This window comes from Sus scrofa, chromosome 10 (assembly GCF_054392235.1).
Source record: "Sus scrofa isolate SSC_HxYL_T2T_F1_AM1 chromosome 10, Sscrofa_HxYL_maternal_Yorkshire_Landrace_v2.0, whole genome shotgun sequence".
NCBI classification, from domain to species: domain Eukaryota; kingdom Metazoa; phylum Chordata; class Mammalia; order Artiodactyla; family Suidae; genus Sus; species Sus scrofa.
The window spans coordinates 50644266-50660824 of record NC_139392.1 but is presented as its reverse complement, the minus strand read 5'-3'; the positions used below and the strand labels follow the sequence as shown (position 1 = coordinate 50660824).

The 16559-nt window shown below is 40.7% G+C and overlaps 1 pseudogene; it reads left to right on the top strand.

Moving 5' to 3' along the window:
* Positions 1-2308: 2308 nt before the first annotated feature.
* LOC146399405 (putative E3 ubiquitin-protein ligase MID2) lies at positions 2309-13356 on the top strand (annotated as a pseudogene).
* Positions 13357-16559: the final 3203 nt, after the last annotated feature.

The window sequence follows — 16559 nt, the reverse complement described above, 5'->3', positions numbered from 1 at the left end:
AGAGCTAGTTCTTTGAAAATGTAAACAAAATGGACAAACCTCTGGCTGGACTCACCAAGAAGAGGAGAGAAAAAACCCAATTAAAATAAGACATGAAAAAGGAGAAGTCACAACAGATACTACAGAAATAATAAAATTAATTCTTGGAATACCTCTATTTTCAGAAATGGCCCAAAGCTATTGTTGGTAGATGTGTATCAGGGGATATGTATTTATTTAACTCTTCATCCCCTTACAGCTAGTTCACATACAAGTTTCCTCTCTGTTCTTCCTATATACAGTGCCTCCTACCTCTGCTCTAGAATGCATATTATTGCCAAGTTAATGCTCTTTCCTTTCCATTATTTGAGTGCTCAAGGATCTTCATTGTCTCCAATTCAAGTCTGGCACAGGGCCTAGACATGTATGCTTTGATCAAAGCTCAAAGACAATTCTGATGTAGAACATGGTAGTTTAGAATTGCTAAAGTATGTAAAAATATACCTTTTAGAAAAATAAAAGTAACTGTCTAGGTAGTTAAGGATATAGAGTTTAGAACCCAATGAACTTGGGATCAGCTCTATTTCTTTTTTTCTGACCCTTGTGTGACCTTGAGCAAGTTACTTAACCTTTCTGAGTCTCATTTACAAAATGGAAATAACAATTGCTACACAGGGTTATGGTAGAGAGTAACTTAAGTAATGTATGCAAAGTACATGCATGATGTCTTATATATACTAAATGCTCAATAAAGGTTAGCATTCGTGTTGTTGTTAGTTATTCAGTTAGTCATTCAACAATTGTTTGTTTTCTGTGTGTCCAATGCTGTGTTAGGGACCATGGAAGATTATAAGAGATACAATTTATGGATCCTGCTCTTGAGACACTTCAAATTAGTTGGGGAGATAAGACTAGCCTAGCATTATACAATTAGAGAATAATGAAATTAAATGTCAATGTTATGAAAGATCAAAGTATAGTATTTAGGGGAAGGTTTTAACCAAGCCCCTGGCTATGATTAGCATTGAAATAATCTGAAAAGGACAATATCGATAATGTAAATGCTTTTATAACTTTTATACAGTAACATGTATATTTTTAGATAGAATATATTTTAGTTCATGTAACAGAAAAGGAAGGTGGTTTGTCAGATATTTCTGAGGACAGAATGGGTGTACATACCATTCCTACTTAAAAGTGAAAAACAACAAGTTTCTGATGGTTTTCTCCTTATGAGCCCATCAGTAATGTAATGTCACTTGTTACAGGGTAAAACTCACTGGTAATGGAAGAATATTAGAGAGGTCTCACATGGGTACAGATGCTATCCACATGGTTTTAAGGAAATTTATGAATTAGCAAGTTAGGAATAAAAATTTTAAAAAAAGAATCTGACTTGCAGAAAATTTTAGAAAATGAAGGAGGCAACCAATCTGTTTAAAAAGCACTGGCTACCTTCATGATTGTTTAATGATCATTTCATGAGACAGATATACACACATGACAACTTTGTGTTTGTAGTTATCTTTGTTACTGGATTAAAACAACTATCATTTGTTGAATATCTACTCTATGCCAGATGCTGTATAGTAATTTTATATCATGATCCTTACAATGAAACTATGAGTAATTATCACCCCCATTTAACAGATGGGGAAACGCATGTTAATTTGCACAATTAACCCATATTGATACTGCCAAAGTATATAATACAACATTTTGAAATTAAAAAACAAACCAAACCTGAGTTTCCATCAGGGCTCAGTGGTTAGCAAATCCTACTAGGAACTGTGAGGTTGCGGGTTTGATCCCTGGCCATGCTCAATGGATTGAGTATCTGGCATTGCTGTGAGTTGTGGTGTAGGTCACAGACGAGGCTCATATCTGGCATTTCTGTGGCTGTGATGTAGGCTGGCGGCTGCAGCTCTGATTGGATCCTTAGCCTAGGAACCTCCATATGACATAGGTGCAGCCCTAGAAAAGACAAAAAAAAAAAAAAAAGAAATAAATAAAAACAAGTAGGTTGAAGGTCATGTAATAAGAAAACCACATGACTGCTTTGCTCTAATATCTATGAGTTTGTGTAGGCAGAGTAGATAATGGGCAAAAACATTGATGAGCAATCATCTCCATAACCAAGGCTTAGATCTTTGCCTGAATACCTTTATCATTAAAGCAAAAGTAGTTTTGGGGAACTTGAGGTCTCAGCACTTGGCTTCAGGTTGTATGGTACATTCAATCTAAAGCCTCTTATTAAGAAAACCTCCTTTCCATGAGACGTTGGGTTGGGCAGCAAAAGTAATGATTGTCAAATTCCAGAACAGAGAGCATGCTTTCCTTACCTTCTTTTCAACCCTTCCTTATAGCCCCAAACCCACCATCTATCTTAGAGGAACTCTGTACTGCCTCCCATGACACCATTACAGTCCACTGGATCTCAGTTGATGAGTTCAGCATCAGCTCCTATGAGTTTCAGTACACCATATTTACTGGCCAGGCTAACTTCATCAGTAAGTCATGGTGTAGTTGGGCCCTGTGGCCAGAAATAAGGAAATGTAAGGAAGCAGTAAGCTGCTCAAGATTGGCTGGGGTGCCATGAGGCAAGTGTTTGTAAGACATGTTAGGTTGTTCAGTATAGCGTCTGATAGACAGTGCAAGTTCCCCCTCAGGGCATTGCAAAGACCTTACTGATGGGTAACAAGCAAGTTGCATATTTCCTTGCTGGGTAGTCACTGGGGCCACTCCCATTTGTTTATGTAATTCTCAGCTTTTCCTTAGTTAATCCATGTCACTCCACTCTCCTAAATCAGAACACAGCACAAAATTCATTCCTGAGTATCTGAGCCACCATCATTGCTGATTCTATGTGTGTGAACATCTCTCTCCTTGATTCTCTCCCACTTCATTATCATGGTAAAATACATGACATTCAAAGACTACCACTTCCTTCCATATCTATTTGGATCAATGAAAAAGTGACAAGCCTCCTGCCTCTGTCACTTTTCCCACTGACCCTTCTCCATGTCCTCCAAGAGTCACACCAAATATAAAAATGCATCAGTGAGACACCAAATGAAAGACACCTCTAAAGCAGTCATTTAGGTCATGTGTTATGCTTTCATCTTCTGATGAACTGGAATAAGGCAAGGCAGAGTAGGACCTTAACTCCAACCTCAGGTTCTGCTCAATGTACTGGGGAATATGGAAATGAAAGCAGAATTATAACTGGATTCAAGACTAGAACTGCTTCACATCCTAAGTTCTACATCTGTGTAATTGCAAATTAGTATTTTTCTCTTTGCCTTGCATTTGTGCTTCTGTGTCTGACCTTACAGACCCATATAAGAGGAGTTTTTCCAACAAAACTCTCCTTATTCATAGGTTTCCATTTCCCATTGTGTGACAATTTAGGTCCACATAGTGGGGTGGGGAGGTAAGAGAACATTTAGGGTCAAACTCTAAAAAACACTTGCCTCATGCAGCTCCAAACTAAACCATTGGCCCTGGTAGCTGTCTTACTGGGTGTTTCTTCAGGTTGTGAAGTCACAAACTGCTAAGGCCTCCCCAGTATGCTTGTTTGCACTTGTCTCTCCTTCTCTGGAAAGTCTTAAAGCCAGTAACTGCTTCTCTTTCCTGATATGGGGGAGAACAGTTGTCTCCTTGGGTTGAGAATAAGCCCAAGAAGTGAGAAAGATCAAAAGTCTGTCAGAAGTCACCTCAATTTTCAAGGCCATATAGTCCTTTATAAAGAAAAACTTAAAGGATAATTCTTAATAGTGATAAGATCATAGCATCTTGTAATTGGAAGGGACCTTAGAATTCATCTAGTCAAATCCTCTTCCTTTCTACCAGACACCTTGTAGGTGCTTGACCTGTTCCTGCTCAAACTGAACTGTAGCTGAGATGTAGCAAAACAGCCCAGTCAGTTGTTGTGCAGCTATAAACAATTGTCAGTACTTCCTCATGATAAGCCTAACCCTTCTCCTAATGAAGAATACCAACAATGATAACATATATGTATTATGCTTTTCCATTTACAAATACTCCCTTATCTAATTTGGACCTCCTGACTTCTTACTTAGCCCTATGAAATTGATGATATTAATTCTATTTTATATAGAAGAAACTGAAGCTCAAGTTACGTGAATTGCCCAAAAGTCACAGAGCTACAAAGTGATGGGGTCATGATTTGAACCCAAGTCCATCAGACTCCAAGCTTAATGAATTAAACCACAGCTTCCCCTTTATGCCTCGCTAGCAACATGACAATTCTGATAATTTTAGGTAGCTCTCACATCCCTTCAAAATCTTCTCTTTTCCAGGCTAAGCATCCTCGTGTGACATGGTTTCAGACCCTTTAACCACTGTGACATACTTTTCTGGGACACACTCCTGTTTGTCAAAGTGCTTTATAAATGTGCTGTTAAAAAAGTGATAGCAGGACTTTGAAAGTGGTCTGACTACCACAGAGGAGAGCTGAATTATTGCTCTGTGCATTACCTCATGTCCCCTTGTTCCATACCTTTTTTCCCAGCAGCCACATTGACTACCGTGTTGACTGAGCATAGAGAAGGCTGAAATCTCCAGGTATTCCACATCTGAATCCTATACAGTTGAGTGTCTAAACTAAAATACAACACTTTGAATTTATTCTCAGTGGCATTTTATCTGGTTAGTTCTGACTCCTCATTCCAGCCTGCCAAAATCCTTTTGTATCTAGATTCTGCCTTTCAACATATTTACTCCCCCCAACCCCTGGCACCAAGCCTGCCTTCCATATCTTCTTCCTCTGATCATTGATAGGAAAGTTGAGATAGGGACAAGGGCAGAGCCCTGAAGCAAAATTTGGGGTGGTGATTGGCAAAAAAAATTGAAACAATTTTACTTGCAACAACATTCATGAAGATTCTAGTCCTACATGCTGGTCTGGCCTGCCACTATTGACTGAAGCCTGTTTCTGAGAGCTACATTCCCTTGAGGTTTTCCCACATTTTCTCTTCAAAACCACTTTATGGAAGAATAATTGACATACAAACAACCATCCATCAACAAATGAATGGGAGTTCCCATCGTGGTTTAGTGGTTAATGAACCTGATTTTTATCCATGAGGGCATGGGTTTGATCCCTGGCCTTGTTCAGTGGGTTAAGGGTCTGGTGTTGCCATGAGCTGTGGTATAGGTTGCAGACCTGGCTCAGATCCCATGTGTCTATGGCTGTGGGGTGGGCCAGCAGCTACAGCTCCAATTCGACCCCTGGCCTGGGAACCTCCATATACCATGAATGTGGCCCTAAAAATACAAAAGACAAAAAAAAAAAGTGAACGGAGGAGTTCCTGTTGTGGCTCAGTGGGTTAAGTACTCAACGTTGTCTCTGTGATGACAATGTTTCTCAGCCTTTCTTTGTCTTTAATACATTAATTTCAATATATTAATGACATTGATATTTTTAAAGGTGACTTTTATTTATTGCACTGTTCCTTATTTTGGGTTTAATCTGATGTTTCCTCATGATTATATTCAGGTTATGCATTCATGGCTGGAGAATCACATAAGAGATGTGTTCTCTTTAGGGCATCACATTTGGAGACACATGGTATCTACTTGCCCTTCACTGATGATGCTAATTTTGATAGCCTGGTCAAAGGTGTTGCCTAATTTCTTCTCTGCATATTTACTATTTTTCCTTTTGCAACTAGTAAACAATCTGTGCAGTGATACTTTAAGACTGTGAAAATATCCTCCCTTCCTCATCAAGTGCATCTCACTCCCACACCTCTTTTAGCATCAATCAATAATTCTTACCTGGTTCAGCCTTTACTCTGATGATGGCAAAATGATCATTTTCCAACTGAGCATTCCCTCCCACATTTACATGTTGCTATTCTGCATTCTACTGTAGGCAAAATCTCATCCTCCATCGGCTCATTTTTCTACTTAGTGTGGACTCATGAATTCTCTTCATTCAGTGGTTTATACTTCTTTACTGCCCTTAGCTGTTGTGGTGCTCAGATTGCCCAGATTCACATGGTGGGAGCCCTTTAAGATGACTCCTGGGTCCTTATATTCTATCATTTTCTTAAGCAGTTCCCTTCTTTCCAGCATAGCAAAATGTTCTAGGCTCATTTTGATTATATCCTGCCCCAGCCTTGAAATTAGCCATTTTCCTGAGAAACCCTGGTACTTTTAATTTTTTTTGTCCATGCTCATGGCATGTGGAAGTTGCTAGACCAGGGGTTGAACCTATGCCATAGCAGCAATGGATCAACAACACCAGATCCTTAACCTGTTGAGCCACAAGAGTACTGCACATTGGTCCCTTTGAATGGGAGAATGTATTAGAATCCAAGACCTGGATACTAGAAACACACACACAACACCTCACATACATATACATATACACATATAATATACACATACTTCACATATGTGTGCATATGTATACACATGCATATACATATTTTGGAAATCATGAGTTCATGTCAATACTTCCAATTCCAGTCCATCCCCACAGGTTCCTTCTTGCCATCCTCCATTTCATATTTATATGTTCCTACTTCCACAATGAGAACCCTTGCTCCCAACAATACCAACACAGATGCTCATTTGCTCCATCACATAGTATATTTGAAATTGTTTCAAAATACCATTGCCCATAGCACTACAAAAACAAGCAATAGTTGGGGATTTGTTTGCAATTCTTCTCTTGCCCCCATCCCTTTGCTGTGGTTTCTTCTGCTTAAAATGCAAGTGGCTTCATTTGTCTCCATTTAGTTTTAGACCCCACTCTTTCCATTCATATTGATTTAAATTTTTTGAATTTGTAAAACAATGGTATGTTTCTGAAAAGGAAAACTATACAAAAAAGATATGCTCAGAGAAGTATCATTCTCTCCTGTGTCCTTTTAATTCTATTCCCCAACCCCAGTCCAATGTAGTTAACCAAATTGATTATTTTCTTGTTTTTCCTTCCTGTTGTTACTATTGTTTCATAAATCAAAGCAAATGTATGTTTTATTTTGCCCCCTTTTTCTTGCAAAAAAGGTAGCATACTAAAAATACTCCTTTGCAATTTTATTTTTTAAATTAACAGTATATCTTGGAAATCATCCCATATCAGTTCACAGAGATCATCTTCCTTTTTCATAGGTGCATAGTACTTCATTTTGAAGTTTCTTTTGTCTTTGGGGGTTTTTTTGTTTGTTTTGTATTGTTAGACGTATATCTGGGTGATCATATGTTTCTCTCTTTGTTTTCAAATTTAATATGCAGCTTATGATTCATACTTTGCATTTGCAAATAGGCAACCAAGCTCTCAAACATTGTTCCTGGCTCTTAATCCTTATTGTCTTTCCATGAGAGTCACTAAATATCTCCACCAATTTTTCTTCTTTCTATAGCACATCTGTTTACACTCCATTATGCTTCTTTTTCTAGTTTTAATTTAGACTTTTCCTACTTCCCCCCAAGTTAATTATAAAACCTTCCTGATCATATCTCTTTCAAATCATTTATTATTATTTCCAACTTTCAACTCCAGTAAACCTTTTGCTTAAGCTGCATAGAAATGACCAAATTCACCACTCTTTTCTTGCTGCCCTTTCTTTTCCATACTCCGGTAGAATTATGGTTAAAAATTGGTAACCTGACTAAAAACCAGGTAATATAAGAGAGACATCTAGATAATTCACAGACAAGAATGTTGATCCTGCCTTTACTAAAAGTTAGCTGAATACATGTTTTTAATTATGTACATTTTCCTCTGTTTAAGTCAATGTTTATAGTCTAAAGAGTTTCAAAAGCAGAAACCTAGATCTCTGATCCCTTTCCCTACTTGAGAGGGAAGAAGGCTCCAGAGAACAATGTGTTCTTGGACCACCCAACCTCAAATGAATATTAGAGTCATAACCAGGAAGGAGTAAAACTGAGTAGTGCCAGGTAAAGAGATGATATTTCATATTGATTATTATATCATCTCCTGGACTTCCCTATGACACCTTGGAGCCCAGCTAGTTTTGGAAATAAGGGTGAGGATGGTGTGGGAGAGTTGAATCATGAGCCTGAAAGCTACACTATCTTGCAGAGACCAAGGAGCACTGTAGCTTGTTTCATGAATTTTGATGTAGTGGATAAAACACTGGACTAGTATTAAAGAGACTAGGGTTCTACTCACACCATCCTCAGCTGTCTGAGGCCTTGGGAAAAAATCACTTTTCTTCTCTACATCTTAGATTCCTTTTGTAAAATGAAGGGAATATAGTGATTAAGTGTCCTTTTGGCTCTGAGATTCCATGTTACAGTGCTCTGCACAGAACCCACCCATTCAAGGTCAAACTCAGATTGCAGAAAACTGGACCTTTGGGGTAAAGATATAGAGACTCCATAGAAAAGATGATTCTGTGATTTTTGTATAGAAGCTTTTCCTATATTATTTGGCAGTAAATTGAAGTAACCTAACTTTCACTAGTAGTTACTGTCAACTACCAGAAGCAAGGAGCCTGGCATAAACTTAGCTCCAAGGGAGAAAAGAAGCAGAGGAGGTTCATCTCACTATGTCTTCCAGGATTCAAAAGAAAACAAAATGAAATTTACTTTCAGGGGGACTTAGGATGAATTCTCAGTGTGCTTTCTTATCCTCTCGCTATTACCTTAACATCCTTGTTTTTGCCCACATTACAGGCCTGTGTAACTCCATGGATAGCTGGATGATTGCACCCAACATCAAACAGAACCATTACACAGTTCACAGGCTGCAGAGCGGGACATGCTACATTTTCAGTGTTAAAGCCATAAACCAAGCAGGTAGTCAGAAAAGTGAACCTACCTGACTCAAAACAAATAGTACTTTGTGCCAATTCCAAAAGGAGAGTTCAGGAGTTCCTGCTGTGGTGCAGTGGGTAAAGAATCAGCTGCAATGGCTTGGGTCACTCTGGAGGTGTGGGTTCCATCCCTGGCCTGGCACAGTGGGTTAAAGGATCCAATGTGGCCACAGCTGTGTGTAGTTTGCAACTGTGGTGTGAATTCAATCCCTGGCCTGGGAACTTCCCTGTGCCACTGGAGCAGCCATAAAACAGACAAACAAAAGGGGAGGTCAGGGAGTTCCTGTTGTGGTGCAGTGGAAGCAAATCTGACTAGGAATCACGAGGCTGTGGGTTCAATCCCTCACTCAGTGGGTTACGGATCCAGCATTGCCATGAGCTGTGGTGTAGGTTGCAGGCATGGCTTGGATCTGGTGTTGCTGTGGCTGTGGTGTAGGCAGACAGCTACAGTTCTAATTAGATCCCTCACCTGGGAACCTCCATATGCCACATATTTGGCTCTATAAAGACAAAAGACAAAAACAAAAACAAAAAACAAAGGAGAGGTCACTTTTGCCCTCCATGCCAGCAAGTACACTGAGCCTGATGCTGTCCTCCAGGGCAGTGTAAGAGGGCAGAGGTACTCATTAGAGAGAGGATCTTTACTGTTGGTGTTTGGGCTTTGGGAAAAGGGTTTGCTTGTGCCCCTGGGAGGTTCGAAGGCACAGAGAAGTATATAAAATATCTGGTGGCTTGTAAGACTGTTGGTGAAGAATTTTTCTCTGCACTCCACCTCCATGCTTGAGGGGACAATGGAATAAAAGTACTGTTTGTGTTAATCTGGTAAAATCCAACTACAGAGGAGCTATAACTGTTCGGAATGTTTTTAGCTGAAAGTGACAGAAAAATCCAACTAATGTAGCTTGACAAATAGTATTTGTTATCAGATTAAACAAATAGTATGTCTTCCACTCTCTCTCACATAGCAAGAAGTTTGAAGGTAGGCAGTTCAGGGCAGGTGCAACAGTTGTGTGATGCCATAAAAGACCCAGGCTTCTCCCTTTGTGTGATGGCTCATTGCAACCTGGCCACCATGTGGACACTACCACCTCTAGATGTCATATTTCCTTTCAAGATAGAAAGTTTGGGGCAAAGAGTTCATACATGTGATGGCTATCCCTTTTTATCAGGAAAGCAGGCATTTTCCAAGAAGTTTCCCTCGCCCTATCTGACTTCTGCTTTGATCTTTTTAGTCACCTCTAGCATCAAGGGAGGCTAGGCGCTTGAGCAGTTAACTTTGCTGGCCTCTATAGTGAAGGTGGGTAAGAGACAAAAAGTAGGGGATGGGTATTATAGTATATTCACCAGTGGTATCTGTCAGATGTGGTTTTTTGTTTGTTTGTTTTGGCCATGCCTATAGCATGTGGGACTTCCCAGGCCAGGGATCAAACCTGCACCACACAAAATGGAATACTACTCAGCCATCAGAAAGAACAAACTAATGTCACTTGCAGCAACATGGATGGAACTAGAGATTCTCACTCTACGTGAAGTAAGTCAGAAAGAGACAGACAAATACTATATGATATCACTTACATCTGGGGTCTAATATATGGCACAAATGAACTCATCTACAGAAAAGAAACAAACTCATGGACATGGAGAACAAACTTGTGGTTGCCAAGGGGGAAGGGGAGGGAGTGGGTGGACTGGGAGTTTGGGGTTAGTAGATGCAAACTATTGCATTTGGAGTGGATAAGCAATGAGATCCTGCTGTATCACACAGGGGACTATATCCCATCACTTGCAATGGAATACTACGGAGGATAATGTGAGAAAAAGAATGTACATATATGTATGACTGGGTCACTTTGCCGTACAGCAGAAGTTGATAGGACATTGTAAATCAACTATAATAAATTAAAAAAAAAAAAAAAAAAAAAAACCTGTACCGGAGTTCCCGTCATGGTGCAGTGGTTAATGAATCTGACTAGGAACCATGAGGTTGCGGGTCCAATCCCTGGCCTTGCTCAGTGGGTTAACGATCCGGTGTTGCCGTGAGTTGTGTTGTAGGTTGCAGAAATGGCTTGGATCCTTCATTGCTGTGGCTCTGGTGTAGGCCGGTGGCTACAACTCTGATTAGACCCCTAGCCTGGGAACTCCATATGCCACAGGAGTGGACCTAGAAAAGGCAAAAAGACAAAAAAAAAAAGTAAAAACAAACAAACAAACAAACAAACACCTGTACCACAGCAGTGATCTGTGACACCAGAGCATTAACCACTAGGCCACCAGGGCCACATTCCCCTGACATGTTTGTGTAATACAGCTCTTGCCATACCCAGCTATTGGTTCTTAGTAACTCACTGGTTGTGTTATATGACTATAAGGAATTCTTTTTTGTGAATGATCCTACTCAAATATTTTCTTTTTTTTTTCATAAATTAATTAATTAATTTATTTTTTTATTTATTTTTTTTATTTTTTTTCCCACTGTACAGCAAGGGGATCAAGTTATCCTTACATGTATACATTTTTCCCCCACCCTTGTTCTGTTGCAATATGAGTATCTAGACATAGTTCTCAATGCTACCCAGCAGGATCTCCTTGTAAATCTATTCTAAGTTGTGTCTGATAAGCCCAAGCTCCTGATCCCTCCCACTCTCTCCCTCTCCCATCAGGCAGCCACAAGTCTATTTTCCAAGGATATGATATCACTTATAACTGGAATCTAATATCCAGCACAAATGAACATCTCCACAGAAAAGAAAATCATGGGCTTAGAAAATAGACTACTCAAATATTTTCTTTAATTATTGATGATGCAACAGTCATTCTAACAAAGTTACCTAATTATATGTTACTTACACCCCAGTAGTTAGAGAGCAAAAAAATTATCCTGTAGTTGAGTTATTCTCAGGGTTTTTTCTATTCTGCCACCAAGCAGCAGTGATCTCATCTATTCCCTCACTTTGTCTCACCTCAAATCTCCTTCCCATAAAAACTGCTCATCCCAAATTATCCACTGAAATAAAGCAAACCACAAAATTGATTTGAGAACATGAGACCCTGAGAGCCCCCTTTTAATTTGATAGTCTATGAAGGGGAGGGAAACATTTTTATTTTATTGAAAACTGTGGTTTCTGGCCTGCTTTCTTAATATAATCCAAACACCAGTCAACTTTCACTAACTCAGGAATGATCATCATATAGAGGCTCCTCTGGTAGTGATGGTTCTGGAAGACAAAGACAAAATTCTTAACTACTTCCTCATGCATCTTTCTTTCTTTCTTTCTTTCTTTCTTTCTTTCTTTCTTTCTTTCTCTCTCTCTTGCTCTCTCTTTCTTTCGTTTTTCTTTTTAGTCTTTTTAAGCCACACCTGAAGCATATGGAAGTTCCCAGGCTAGGGGTCATTGGAACTGTAGCCGCCAGCCTACCCAACATCCACAGCAATGCCAGATATGAACCATGTCTTTGACCTACACCACAGCTCACTGAAATGCTGTATCCTTAACCCATTGAGTGAGACCAGGGATTGAACCCACATCCTCATGGATGCGAGTTGGGTTTGTTATCACTGAGCCATGACTGGAACTCCCCTCATGCATTTATCTTGTTTCTACTTTCTTCAGGCCAACCCTTTAAACTGGATCCCAGAATGACTCACAAGAAGTTGAAGATCTCCAATGATGGATTGCAGATGGAGAAAGACGAAAGCTATCTGAAGAAAAGCCATACCCCAGAGAGGTTTAGTGGCACAGGGTGCTATGGGGCAGCAGGAAATATATTCATTGACAGTGGCTGCCACTATTGGGAGGTGGTCATGGGTTCCTTCACATGGTGAGTAGATCGCACTTTTCTTTTCTCTCTCCTGTTGTCAGTGTCTTGGGCAATTCAGTTCTATAGCACAAACATAATACCAGTAAGTCAGGTATGTGATGGAAACCACTCCTATAAAAATTTGCCAGCTTTTTAAAAGTAAAATCTTGGGAAATATACTGAGCTAGGACTTGAAAATTACAACACTCTAATTGCTAACTTATTTAAAATCTCTAGTGTTGTCAGTATCACAAATCTAAATGTGAACTACTTAAGGAAGAAACATGTACTCTATTTCTTAGATAAATGGTGTCTAGCACAACTCAGATCATTAATAAATGTTTATTCCTTTCTTTTGTTCACTGTCTCACATGTATGCAATTGGCATTGCCTACATATCAGCTCCCAAGAATTAATGGATTGGCAAGAATGCCTCCTCATGGGTCTTCTCCCAATTCAATAGTAACTTCGTAGTGAGACATAACAATAAGCAAGTGCTGATGGGTGTACACTCACAATTGAAGTGTCTGGGTATCCTTCTGGATTATGACAACAACATGCTATCTTTCTATGACACAGCTAACTCTCTCCATCTTCATACTTCATTCTTCCAGTTTGTCCAACATTCACGATCTGGAACAAATCCCTAATGATCTTGTCTGGCTTGCCTGCCCCAGAGTTTATTAATTACCCTGAGCGGCAGGAATGCAACTGGAGGCCTCAAGAATCCCCTTATGTTTATGGGATGAAAGCTTGCCATTAAGTTTCAAGAGAGCATATAATTCACTAGCTCTCCAGTTCAGCAGTTCTTCCTCTCCCAAACCTCAGTTAATGTCAAATAATATACCAGAGACAAAAATAAAGTTCATTTGAAGCCTCCAAAATAACTGGATATAATTTTTGTGCATTGAAGCTTGTATATGAATTCATGTTCAACTTTCTCAGAATAAATTATATTGAGTAGCCTGGGCTCAAGCCATTGGAGAAGAAATTTGAAGAATGCTTCTCTTGTCATTAGAGAATTAAAAATTCCCAATGATTTATTGTAACTGCTATTGGAAGGAATTAGGGTAGTATGAGGTAAACAATGTAGAATGATGCTCTGAACAAGGGGCTAGCCAGCCAGAAAGTGGGGGTGTGTCAGCCTTTTTAGTACTGGCCAATTGAGCCAAGTAGAATTTTGAAGCATCAAATGAGCCCATGTTATGTGTAGCTTTTTATAAAAACCTACAATCAAGGATTTATTATAAAGGAAACATGTATGTGTATATATAATACATAAATATATAAAATAAATAACATATATATTCATTTTATAATTATATAAATAAAGTTTTTATTTTACAATTATATAATAAAGTTTAATTCACTCATTTGAGTGTGAATTGTATTGGAAGGGAAAATAAATTATACCATCCATTACTTTTCCCTAAATGGAACCTCAAAGTTAGTCAGCATTTCTTCCCTCCTTCCATTCATGCCTTCCTTCCTCCCTCCTGTCACACACTCATGCACATGCAGTAATGACACAGATGGCGGGAAGGGCTCCAGGTTGGATTAGGAGAGATTAGGAGACAAAATTGCACAAGAGATGCTACTGCTGGATAGAAAATTGATTCAGGTAGATTGTTACATACAGCACAGTTTCATTGATGCTACCTAATGGAGCAGGTTTGTCTGAATTCTTTAAAACTCCATCACAGAATATTTCAAAGTAATACAGTTTTATTACTCTCAAGTACATACAGTTACTAGAATTAGGCTGAAAAAAAAGGATTTGCATAATGGAGGTTCTCTAGGAGCCTGCCTTATTTACTTAATCAGTAAGAATGGAGCATTGTAAATGCAACAACTGTTTGCATATAAATATACATATATTTTCAGATAAAACACTTCTGAAGAGCTTAAGAATGCCTGAGAATAGATTGTTTTCTTAAACAGGTCCAATAATCATTCCTCTCTGTGATCTTGTTTACACTATTCATTTGCTTGGTGAACCCTTCATGGCAAATGCAGATGTAAATTTCATCACAGGCCTTATTGTTATCATTGAAGGGAATTGAGCTTTATAGTCTATGGTTTTGTCAGTTCCACTGCTGGGATTAGGAATGTCGGTCACAGAGCTTTTTCCTCTCAGGAGCTCCGTCCGCTTCAGGGAGTCTACTTCTTGGGATTTGTGAAAATACTATTCTTGTACAACATGGTAGTTGTAACAAGCTCCCACATCAGAGCCTTGAAACATTGTCAGAACATCTCCCCCTATTCCTTTCCACCACCTTGGTGGACGTTCATTCATTAATTCATTCAACAAACTTCTAGATGCCAGGTATCACACAGCAGCTGACATGTTGATAATCCATGGTCCCTGCCATCAACTAGTTTACTCTTCTGTAGGAGAGCTACATCTATACATCCCCTAAAGAACAGTTTTGTATTGCTTGTATGCCTAACATGGGAAGCAAGACTAATGTAGATACAGATGGCAGCTTCCAATTTAACTATCTGGTGGTCAAGTCAGATTTTTGGCTTTAAAAACCATATATAGGAGAGGACAAGATGGCGGAGGAGTAGGGGGACACGCTCGCCTTCTCCCACAAACACAACAAAAAAAGCACATCTACAGAATAAATGATTCGCACAGAACAGCAACCAATCGCTGGCAGAGGAACCTAAACTCCAATAACAGCAAGAAGTTTGTGACATTACTGGGCAGAACGGGAGAAAAGAGGAGAGTGAGAGAAGATGAATCCAAGTGGGACAGGCGCTCCCGAAAGGGAACTGAGGAGGAGAAAGGGATCCCGCACCCTGGAAAGTCACCTACACGGGGGAAAGATCAAATGAACTGGAGGAATCTCCAGATGCAGAGAAGAGTGTAGCAGTAAGTTGGAGTACGGAAAAGCCGATCAAGAACCCAACGGACCATCTGAACTACGGGCACAGTCACCAAAAATTGAGACGCCTGGGTGGGGGCTGGGCACCGAGACCTCGCCGCAGAAGGTTAGTCCCCGAGAAAGGGCTGGGGGGGTGGGCAGAGCGGAAACTGCTTGGGAGGTCTAGAAAACAAAGCTGTTGCAGAGGAAGGGAGCAATACTCTAGGGGCGGGAAAGTGGAAAGCCGCCTCAGAGGGAACCTGGGAGAAGAGCCTGGTCTGCACCCATGCTGGGGAGGGGAGAGAAGAAGGGGTGGGTCCCCATAGAATACCCCCCATGCCACAGCAAGCTTACAGGACCACTAGCTAGCTGAAAGCTGTGCTTCCCAGTGCATTCCCTCCCCCCACCCCCACCACCCCCTATGCTCTCCCGAATCTGGGGCTGCCTGCCATCCAGGAGGGCTGGCCTCAACAATTGCCTGAAGCCTACCACCGCAGGGGCTGTCCCTGCACAGGCCTGCTTGCCCTTTGGAGGGGCTACACTTCCGCAGAGCAGCACCAAACACCAGAAGCCCCTGAGAAAAGGCCTACAGCCCAGAAAAGCTAGAACAAGCCTAGACAGGCCTTGAATAGATCCGCCTAATTCTCCGACAGTTTTTCTGAGTTGGGCTGCCCCAGGGAGGAGCCTCTTGGATTTCCAGCAGCCCTGCTACCCGCCCAAGCCCCAGGGGGTGCCAAGCTCTAGAGGATCAGCTGCATAGGACTGTCAGCTCCAAGCAGGACCCCCTACAGCCCAGAAAAGCTGCAACAAGTCTGGCCGAGTCGGGAAAAGATCTCAGACCGTCTGTCTGAGTCGGGCTGCCCTGGGGAAGAGCCTCTTGGGTTTCCAGCGGCCCTGCTACCTGCCCAAGCACCCAGGGGTGCCCCACTCCCACGGAATAGCTGCTCAGCACCACCAGCCCCCTGGAGGAACCCCTACAGCCCAGAAAAGCTGCAACAAGCTTGGCCAGACTGTGAAAAGATCCGCCTACATTCGCAGGCCGTCCTTCTGAGTTGGGCTGCCCTAGCGAAGAGCCTCTTAGGTTCTCAGTGACCCA